This window comes from Macaca mulatta, chromosome 17 (genome assembly GCF_049350105.2).
Source record: "Macaca mulatta isolate MMU2019108-1 chromosome 17, T2T-MMU8v2.0, whole genome shotgun sequence".
NCBI classification, from domain to species: Eukaryota; Metazoa; Chordata; class Mammalia; order Primates; family Cercopithecidae; genus Macaca; species Macaca mulatta.
The window spans coordinates 29301017-29311204 of record NC_133422.1 but is presented as its reverse complement, the minus strand read 5'-3'; the positions used below and the strand labels follow the sequence as shown (position 1 = coordinate 29311204).

Here is a 10188-nt window from a genome sequence, read left to right as displayed (position 1 = left end):
AATGCCTGTGGGCTGATAGCTATAAGTGGACCCTCGGCCCCACAGCCTCTACCTTCACTTCACCTCCGAGTCTTTGCAAAAGCGCTACACGCACGCGCAATAAAAGAAGCAAGAGGATTGCGACCGTAGAAGCAAAGGGAGAGCCGCGCACAACGATGATTCTGCGCATGTGCACGGCGGGAGGAGAGCGAGAGTTGGAGTTTGCGCATGCGCGAAAATGTCGGGAAAGCAAGAGAAGTGGGGGTTAAGAGGCGGTATTGACAGCTGTGGAGGCAGCCCGCGTTCCCGGCATGCCCCGGGGCGGCGGGGTTGGCTCTAACGAATTTGAATGAGGAGCCTCAGCGCTTTCGGCGCCATTTTCGAGTGATGCCTGATCTCATCAATCTAGCGGGAGAGACAGGATAACCTGTCCGAGAGTATAGCGCCACTGTGACTCCGCCGGAAAAATTACTTTAAAAATCACCAAAAATTACTTGGAGCAAAGGGCAGTCGGCGGAGCTTCGCCAAGGCTGGCGCAGTCGGTAAGAGCCTGAAGAAGTAGCAGAGCGGGACTTGGGAGGTGGCAGTGGTGGGACCCGGAGGCAGTGGGGGGTGCAGGGAGTGGGCGCAGGGTCTGCTCTCAATCGCGAAAAATCCGAGGAAGTGGGGTTAGGGGCAACTTGGGCGTCTGCGAGTGGGCGGCGGCGAGCGGAATGTGGCGGGAGCGCAGAGAGACGGGGCTGTGGGGGGAGGGGAGCTGCAGTTTGAGCGGGACCTGGACCGGCTGCGGCGGAGCAGCCGCCGCCCAGCGGATCTGTCAGCAAGACCCCCCGCCCGGGACCGGAGCCGGGGACGGCGCACGGCGTGGTCTCTGCAGGCGGCCGCTCCTTGACAGGAGGACTGGACGCGCGCCCCTCCCCCATTTCCGAACCGGGCCGCCTTTTCTCGCCTTTTTCCCGACCCGGTGATGGCCGTCATCTCGTGACAAGAAACTTAAGGTCGACAGAAAATTCAGGACCCGGAGTCATGGGTCCCTCCGGTGGGTCGTGGCAACAGTTCCCCCCGCCACCGCCCGGCACCCATCTTTCTATATTGTCTTTTGACGCTAAATGGTGAGGTGCCCCAGGAAAGAGAGTTTCCCAAGCCCTGGCTGCCCTCCCCCGGCGCGCCGGGTCCCGGTGAGGTCTCTAGGTAGGTTGGACTGGCCGCGGCTCGCGCTTCCAAGATGGGGCAGGGGCAGGCATTTGAGGTTGTAGCGGGCTCTTAGGAAAGATGCTGGACTTTAGCTTCTTTCTGGGGATTTTTGTCATTTGCTCTCGCAGCGTTGTCCTTTCTCAAGGGGGAGGGGTGTTCACGGGTGAGATGAAAGATGGGGCTTCGAGCTAGCGATTTCCTTCTGGCTATTTCCTCCGAGTCGCACTTTTCTTAGAAGACTTTTTTCTTCTCCGGTGTTTGAAACATTTCGAAAAGAAAAAAGCAATCTGTGAAACTATTGATGTTTTCCTCCCCCAAAAGTCTTTACCCGGACAACTTAACGGTAATTTTGCGATCCCCACCTTTTCTTGACGCTGCGGAGGAGGGACGAGAGTTGTTATTTGTCTTTCCCTTCGGTGATTTTTTTCCCCCCTTAGCTGGTGGTTTCTATCAATTCCTACTCCACAGCTCTTGAGTAATGTGAGCCAGTGACGGCATTAACTTTAGGTAATACTTTTATGGCCTTTGTAAAAATCCCGCGTTAAGGATGTATTAGATCTTGAGTTCTTTTCCGCGCTGGAGGCACCACTACATTAACCCTTTGCCGGTGTATTGCGTGTCGGGCGCACGGCTCTGGGTTGCAAATACTCCGGAGATGCTTTTTGCAGCAGCTATTCTGTTCAGTTGTTCGCAAAGAGGAATAACGCTTCCTGGGAACCGCAGTGACACGCTTCTTTAGGACTGCCTGCCTACAGTTTTTCCCCCTGGAATTGATATAACGATTGATTTATTTTTTATATTCTATGAAGACTAGGGGACCCGCCCTCGCTTAGAATGTTTCCCGGAGGAGAATAGAAGAGTGCAGTGTGATGTTTTTCAAATTGTGTCTAACGGAGCTCCCTAAACTCTGGACTTGTTACCCCCTGATTGGCTGGAAGGAAGCGGGCCTTGGGGGGTTTGAATGTTGAACGCTAGTTTATAATTCTCGACTTTACGAAAAATTATACTTTTAGCCAGAGAACCACGGAAATAGCTACGAAACGTTAGGACGAGAGTTTAGAAAAAAAAAGTTGGTTTTTAATAGTTTTTTTCTCTCGGAAAGGATTTTCGTGTAGTTATCAAATGTATATTAAAAGTAAAACTGAAGAGGCTGTTTTCGCAAAATTATGTTTCTGCTGGTTGAAATTACAAGACATTTATATATTTGTCACTGTTCTTTATTGGTTAAAAACTGAGTGAAATATTTAGTTTTTTTCCTTTGATAGGACTTTTTCACCTTAAACTACATATATTTGTTGGATGCAGATTACCGGACAGTTGTTTCTTTCATTTTGATGCAAATAAACTTTAATTTTCTTAATGTTCACGAATGATCTTTTTAACATTTTCCATAAAAATTGAACATCTTGTTTAAAAAAACTTTTCGCATCTAGTGAAAATAGACATTTTGCTAATTCAGTAACTGCAGTGAACTAAAACTTTAATTTACAAGACATTCATGTTAATTTAGACAACAGGTAAGCACAGGTGCGTATATATTATTTCGTTCCTTTGATAAATTCATTATGAAGAAATATATTGTATACAACAGTGTCAGTGTGCTGTTTTTTATGTGGTGATTTTCAGTTGATTTTTGTTCGATGTTGCTTGAGATAGCCGTCAATATATTTCCATTTATTACCGAGCTTGTCATTCTATTTAATTGCATCTTGATAAAAGGCAGGTGTGGTTTTCAAAGAAAAGCGGTAACCTCACTGATAAACAGCTGTAGATACTTTAAGAAAGAATTGTTTTAATTTAATAGAAGTTTATATTCTTTTATGAATAGTAGTTAAAATTTTGAAGCTTATAGTGTGTATGTTCGCATTAAGTCAAATACGCATTGTTAAAAAATATTCAAATAAAAAATCTTATGGCTTTTATAAATCTCTGTAGGGCTGTAAATATAATTTATATTAGTAAGTGGAATGGCTGAGTTTATAATTCATACCATTTTGTACTGCCCTCATAACAAGAATTGTGATAACAGACCCCTTTTCATTACCTTTGTTCAGAGCTATTTATTTTGAGTCATCTTATGAAAATTTCATAAAAAGTGCTAATTATCTTCTCTATAAAATTTGATTTAATGAAATTGTAGGAGATCTCATTTCTATTTTAAACGTAATTATACCTAAAGTACCAGAACTCCTGGGTTTTGCTTTTTACTGATGGTTTTTGTTTTGAGTTTTGTATTTTCATTCAAATTATGTGAGTTTTGGGGAGAGTTGGGGGCAAGCTTTAAATTCCACCAGGCTGGTTAAGTATAACCATACATTTTTAGCACTTTGGTTTATGGGATTTTTTTGTTTGTTTAGGGGGTAATGGGTAAAGGATTGTTTGTTTAATAAGCCATTTTTAAAAGAAGCGAGTGATTCCTTTATTTAAAATACATCACTTCAAACTTGAGAATACACTAGCGCCTAAATAAAATCCACAGCATTCAAAATATTTTCACTTTTATGTGATGCTATATAAGAGGAAGATGTTGGTTTTAGATTTGTGGGCATATAGATATAAGGTACAACAGATGTGTATTTTTTAATGTTTATGTGCACTTATCCATATTTTTCTGTAGAAATTGACAGCTGTAATTTGTATTATAAGGACTAGTAAAGTCATTTATTACCATAGGAAAGCAACTGCGGGGTGTGGTGTTGCTATAATAGGTCACCTCTTTTTAAGGCTATGTTTACATATTGTGGGGGAAAGGGGACTAGAGAGGGTAAGGTATCAGTCTTCCTGGTAGCATTGATTTTCATTTGTTTACCTCCACACTATTTTTAAAAATTCAAATAAAAGTGCAGTTACAGACTTTAAAAAAAATGCTGTTAACCTTAGTTGTACATTTACAAAATGTAGCCTCGGGTGTTTGTATGTAACACTGCATATTTTTTCTAATCAGATTAATATCAGTTTTAATGTTTTGCATGAACTACAGCTAAGGATAAAAATTTTAAAGTAGCTTTCATAATCTGAATTCCTAGTTTCATCATGCTTTATGTAGTTTGTTTTTTGTTTTGTGGAGACTTGTATATATTTTTGTTTGTTTGTTTATTGGTAGGTAGTAACTATTTAGAATGTCACAGAATACTTAAAGCCAGAAATATGGGTCAGTTGATTTGGTTTACAAAATGAAAAAAATTCCTAGAGACTGTATTAGATAATTCTTATATATGACACATTAGTTTTCTTCAAAAGATTATAAATTTATAGTTTCGAAAAATTATTCTATAAAAATTTCTCTTATTTTAAAATATTACCTAAAATTGGCTCGTCTTTTTTTTCTTTTGTCTAATAAAGCTTAAAAAGTCACATATTAATTTCTTTTTAACCCCTTTTTAGAAGACAGATTTTTGGTCTGATTATAACTAGAAAAAACATTTTAGAAAAAATTATCATACATATAGTTTCGTGGGGGTTTTTGGTTTTTTTTTGTTTTTAATTCAGCAAACTTTGAAACATTGTATGCCAGGCAACTAATTTTGGCACATAATTAGAGCTCAAACTATGACTTGCTGAAATTTTGTAGCCCCAAATCTCATAACACCAAAGGAAATCAGTAGTAAAATACCACTTTATTTCAAATAAGCATTGAAAATGAGATTAAGCATTTAATTTTTAGAAGTGACAGTATTAAAACTTTAACGTGATTGTCTTAAGAGTAACAAGATGGATTTTTAGAATATCACATTACTATTATATGTTTATCTCGTTATTTGCAAGTACAAATGATTGTAGATCCTTCATATAAATATTACTTTCTGGCGGGGAACTGAATTTTTTTTATTTTTTTGACTTGGTTGGTTTTTTGTTTTTATTTTTTGGTCTGTATAAGAGATGCTCTAAAGGATCTTCCTTTTAGAAAGACAAGTTTTAAATATTGGAATTGATATTAAATATATATTTGAATATTAATATTTCTTATCAAATTATAAGAAGTTTACTATACCTTTGTTTAATCCTGCCTTATTTCAGTAAAGAAAATTTGTACTGGAATAACTCATAGTGGTTTCTAAGAATAAATAGGAAGCTCTATTTTGTAATAGATTTTAGATTTGAGTTTTACTATTTGAAGTGTTTTTAATATCGTCTTTTTTATCATACACATTGGTTTATTATTTTATTTATCTCCAAACCTCTTTTGCTTCTTATTGCTTAGTATTTTTCGTCTCCCTACTATTTAAAAATTTAACATTTGGCATGTAGTACATTTTGTTTTCTACTGTTTTCCTTCTATGATTTTTAAACTTAAGATACCTTAATTTTCAGAGTGCTCAAATATAGAAAACTGTGTCTTTTGAGGAAGACTGTGTATAAATGATTGTAATTTTTTAAAATGTCATGGCATTTGGATTGGTGTTTGTAAGTTATGGATAATTGTGTGGGTTTTGTCATTAAACAATCAAATATTTGGAAACAGAGCAATAAAGGTTCTTCTAGTTTTTATTCTTTCATTTTCCTAAGCTATTCTTAAATATAAGTGGAAAATTTATTCAGAGCATTATGATTTACATGTAATACATGATACACCTTTGGTAATTTAATATTTTTATATAGTCGATTGCCACTGAATCATTATAATTCAGAAAGGTGAAACAAATGAAAAAAAAACACTTAACATATATTCAGCTACATCTCACTGCTACTTAGAAACATTAAAAAACCATTTGGTCTAGTAGTGGTCCATTTATTATTTGTAAATATGTTAACTTGTTAAAAAAAAAATAAGCTCCACATTTTGGTCTGTTAGGACTGTAATGTATTAAAATATTTGGAAATACTGATGTTTTTCACTTAGGCTTGGCAATAGATAAAGTTGAAAATAATGGTAAATTCTTAGCCAGGCATGGTGGCGGGCACCTGTAATCCCAGCTACTTGGGAGGCTGAGGCAGGAGAATCCCTTAAACCTGGAAGGCAGAGGTTGCAGTGAGTCTATATCGTGCCATTGCGCTCCAGCCTGGGCAACAAGAGCAAAACTTCGTCTCAAAAGAAAAAAAAAAAAAAAAAAGAAAGAAAAGAATGGTAAATTCTGTCATCCTTAAAACATTTGATAATTTGGAGAGAAAGTTAAATTTTGTCCCTGTCCCTTCAGTAACTTTTTAAACTGTGTGGAATTTATGAGTTTTACAAGTACAAACTACGGTTCTGATATTTTCCTTATGAACTCCTCTTGTACCAGTCCTCTTAACAGCTACCCGCATACACACTCACTCATACTACTTTGAACATGAATGCCCTAAAGAGAAATGAAAGCAGAAACATATTAATCTGATTTGTTTGAAGAGGCTTCGGATGATAAAGCATATCACAGGTGTTTCTAATCAAGTTATTTCTATTTTAAAAACATTTTCAAGTTAGAACTTCCCTGAACATTGGCAAGATTGGGGTCATTTTGAAGACCATACCCCTGTGTTCAGGGATCAACTGTGGAACTGCAGGAGATGGAAATCTGTTGAGTGTCTTCATGCTATAATACATGACGTTTTTATTGCAGGTTTTGACCTGTAGCAGAGAACCAATTCTGGAGAACAGCCTCACTTCTTTGATTGAATACTCACATAATGCATTGGAACATGACATGAGATTAAGGTATACTAATGAATTTTAAAACCATATAATTTTATGCCTTCGCAATATTTATTAATTGGACTATGCAATTGGTAAAGCTGAAACTTTTATGTGAACTAAAATCAATAATTACTAATAAACAGAAATCATCATGTGAAGTGGCCATAGCTGAGTTGTCTAGCTTACTAAAACTCCAAATTTTTTTTATACATTTAATGTTCTTTTCATCATCCTAAGGTGTAACTCCAACTGAATTTATTCCAAAAATATGTATATATAGTAATTTTTATTTTCTTAAGGTTATTACAGTGTACTCAGTAAAATATGAACTTTTTATCTTATAAAATGGAGAGTTTAAATCAAATGGAATTTGGTGCTTAGCTGTTTGACAGGTGGTAGAGTAGTAGGTAGAGCCCACAAAATTAGGTAAAATTGATGAGAATATTTTAAGAAAATGTAAAGTATTCCAAGTACTGCCCTAACCAAAAGTGGCAATATGGTCGAAACTGAAAAAACCACTTTCTTAAGCAGAAATTACTAGTGTCTTACTCAAGATACGCTGAGTAAAATAAGTTGTTAATATCAAAAGTTGCAGACTCTAAAAATAAAATTGTAGAATCCCTAAACCTCCAGTGATTTTTATAGTTTTAGTTGAAAATTTCAGATAGTATTTAACTAATACAGCTTTTATTTTCTAAAATAGTAATCTAGTATAGTGAAAATGAACTTATTGAACAGTATTACTAAGTATTACTTGGTTAATTCTTTCATAGTAAAGTATTATATGTACATATGTATGTGTTTATGTAAAAACTACTTGCTAAAGTAAGGTTTACTAACATAGTACAATATTTATTTTGATTTTTTCACCTAAAATATTTATATACTTAGAGGAAATGTCAAAAGTTGTTTTCATGAGAAAATTATTATTTAGTCTTAAGAATGAAGTATATCATCATGATCATAGAACTGCTTTTAACTTCCAACAATGTAAAATTTTTAAAGGTGAATTCTGAGATGTGTTTAAGAGTGAATGTTGAAATACATATCAAAATACTAAAAACTGAAATTTGATATTTCTATATTGTTGGATATTAGGTAGATAATCCAGGAATTAATCGATTAACAGTTGAAGTTAAACAAAATGTAAAAATGTTTAGAAATCAGAGTTTAATATAAGGGTGAAGTTTAAATACTTTTATATTGGTGTCATATTGTAATGTGATTGAGATAATTATAAGGTGTAGAATGTCTTCATATGTTTGATTTGATTTGATTTGATTTTTTATGAAAAAGCAGCTTAGTTTGAATAGAATGAAAATAAATGCAATTTTTCCCTCCCTGACTTAACAAGTATTTTTCAGGTTAGAGAACATTAAGATGAAAAGTGAAAAATATGGTTACATGAGTGTCTGGGGAAAAAAATCCAGGTTCAGTTTATCACTTTCAGTGCGTATCTTTACAACAACCTTAATGAGTTAAATAGGAAAAGAGAGACAACATTTGAGTTTATATGGTAGATAAGATATAAATCCACAGAGTTGTTCCAAATTTAGAGAGTTTATGATTTGTGATCTTTGAAGATATCCAAACTTATTTTGAACACAAATATATAGCATCACATAATTGTTCTTCCTATAGTTATTTTACTAGGTTATAAACTTCTAATAATTTAGCTTAGTAAATAATTTCATATCTAGAAGAATCAATACAAATATTAACAGTTTACTTGTATTTGGTAAATTCTTACAGGGTGAGAAACTTTAACCTAATTAGGAGTATGTTATTTTAGGAGACCAATTAACAAAGGGTTTAACGCTATGTATGATTGGCTCTCTTTTAACTACCCCTTGAAAGACATTTTGTAAAGATTTTGGCTGTTTTAAATTTGCAAACCTGATTATCTAAATTTAAGCACTGATATGTAGTTAATTATGTCAGAATTTGGGGGAAGAGATTTATTGTGTTAATTTTTATCTTTTTTTCAGTGATTTGTATCGCCTTTGTTCAATATTTATGTTTTTGGCTAAATGCATAATCAGGGTTAAATAACATTCACTTTTGGGAAAAATTCTTAGCTGTCCCTAAAATACAGTTATACCATGGTTGTTCCTGTCTTACTGAAATAGTTTTTTTAGGATAGAAAGAATATTTGAATAAACTAGAATAGAGGAAACTTAACATATCTACATATGAAGGAACTTAAAATTATTTGTTATTTGTCAGATGTATAATACTAGTTTATAAGGATATGTTACATTTTAGGCAGTTTGTCAGCTATGACAATTTTAATAGAGGTTTTATATATTGCTTAGAATTTGTTAAATAATAGATACAATTAACTTTTTAAATAAAAGTTTTAAAAGTATTTATTTGAAGCAGTTTTGTACATGTGTGTATTTTATATGTTTTTTCTTAAACTAGCAAATAACATCCTTAACCTATTTCAGTTGTTTTTCTTCAAATGAGATCTAATGTATCAGAATTATATTTTCTGATAAGCATTTTTCAAAGGGTAATAATTAATGTGAGGGTTTAAAATTCATATTAAATACATTTTGAGGTGAAATTTCTATTCACAGCACCACAAACCATACTTTTGATACTTCATTAGCATATTATTTGATTTAGTTTTACTTTCCAATTTTCATGGTTAGAATCTTGGAGGAGATATGTGAAGCATATTTCACATGTGGCTGCTGAGACTGATTAATCCTACTGGTTAATAGTTTATTAATCCATTACTGTTTCTAAGTGTCTAGATTTTTTAAAATCTTTCTTTAGGATTTGCTGTTAGTCTTTTTTATTTTATATCCTTCATACCAAACAAATAAAGTATCTTGGTATCCTCTGATCTTCAGAATTATTTTTATTATTATTAACATTTTTTGTTCCTCATTGAGCTGCTAAGCAGAAAAATTTTTCAATTTTGATAAAAATAGAAGATTGGGGTTGGGTTTTCATTTTTTACAAAATATCTAAATTTAAAATATTGCTACTGTTTCATACTTTTATTTTAAAATGTCTCAAACTTAGCCTTCTTGATTAAGTATTATTATTTAAACTTACTAGCCAGTTCTAGCCTATGTGGGTTTTTCTTTTTAATAGTTTATAGATCTCCAAATTTTTCTGACTTTTTATATTTTCCTGAATCACAAATTGCTTAAGGTTCTAAAAGATGAGTTGCCTTTAGAGTTAAAGCTGTAAATCTATAAATAGCATCACATTACATTTAAAGGTAATTGAACAATGAATATTTCTGTTACTCATCAATTAATACTATGTACTTACCGAGTTTTTAACTTTGTATTGCATATTTAAAATAGGTAAATTGCATATGGAAGTTTTTCTAATGGGATTTATGCAAAAACATTATGGACTAAAATCTTACTTCTTTGCTAATA

General features: G+C 34.1%; 1 long non-coding RNA gene across 3 annotated transcripts in view; it reads left to right on the top strand.

The window, feature by feature from the left end:
- Positions 1-302: 302 nt before the first annotated feature.
- Positions 303-10188, top strand: part of LOC144336339 (uncharacterized) — an 85337-nt gene continuing 75451 nt past the window's right edge. For 2 of the 3 annotated variants that reach the window (XR_013408003.1, XR_013408004.1), the window contains exons 1-2: positions 346-521; positions 6711-6805. This is a non-coding gene — a long non-coding RNA (uncharacterized LOC144336339). Of the gene's footprint in view, positions 522-6710; positions 6806-10188 lie in introns of all 3 variants that reach the window. The other variant, XR_013408002.1, reaches the window with a different exon arrangement.